Source organism: Phaseolus vulgaris, unplaced genomic scaffold (assembly GCF_000499845.2).
Source record: "Phaseolus vulgaris cultivar G19833 unplaced genomic scaffold, P. vulgaris v2.0 scaffold_30, whole genome shotgun sequence".
Classification (NCBI taxonomy): Eukaryota; Viridiplantae; Streptophyta; class Magnoliopsida; order Fabales; family Fabaceae; genus Phaseolus; species Phaseolus vulgaris.
Genome location: NW_027174098.1, coordinates 212,618 through 213,276, shown reverse-complemented (window position 1 = coordinate 213,276; position 659 = coordinate 212,618). Strand labels below are relative to the sequence as shown.

At 46.9% G+C, this 659-nt stretch overlaps 1 non-coding gene across 1 annotated transcript; it reads right to left on the bottom strand.

Moving 5' to 3' along the window:
* Positions 1-281: 281 nt before the first annotated feature.
* LOC137817343 (small nucleolar RNA Z247) lies at positions 282-420 on the bottom strand. Its single transcript, XR_011081951.1, has one exon. It is a non-coding gene; the product is annotated as a small nucleolar RNA Z247 (small nucleolar RNA).
* Between the last annotated feature and the right edge of the window lie 239 nt (positions 421-659).

Below are 659 nucleotides of genomic sequence, written 5' to 3'. Positions count from 1 at the left end.
AAGATTGTCTTCGGCTTGATATGCCTGATCAAATCTGTGCCAACATTGCAAAGCACCATGGTTTGGCTTACCACAAATCTGACAGACGTTGTCTGAGTTGCTTTGTGCCTTTGATGGCTGACGTCCAAAATTGTTTCTAGTGTGCCATGTTTGTCCTCGGCCACCATTTGATTGACGACCACGACCACCACGACGTCCATTAATTCCTCCTCGATTAGGCATTCTGTTGACATTGTTAGCAGAAGAAAATTGCTCAAGAGTACCATTACGCAGATGATGCATCTCGTAGCTCAGCATATGAGCATACACATCGCTGACAGTGTAAACATCTATTCTAGTTGTAATCCTTGTGACAAGAGGATCATAATCTGGACCAAGTCCTTGCAGCATGTAGGCGATGAGTTCTTCATCCTCTACTCGCTTGCCAATGGCAGCAAGAGTGTCTCCGAGACGTTTTACTTTCGAAAATAGTCAGCAATTGTCATGTCCTTCTTTTGGATCGTGGAGAGTTCCATACGGATCTGCATTGCTCGTGCTCGAGATGTGGAGGCAAATTGCCGCTCTAGCGTAGCCCAGGCTTCTCGTGCAGTGGTGATTCCGACCACCGTGCTGAGAACTTCCTCGGTAACCGATGAGTTGATGAGACTGAGTACCAGCTG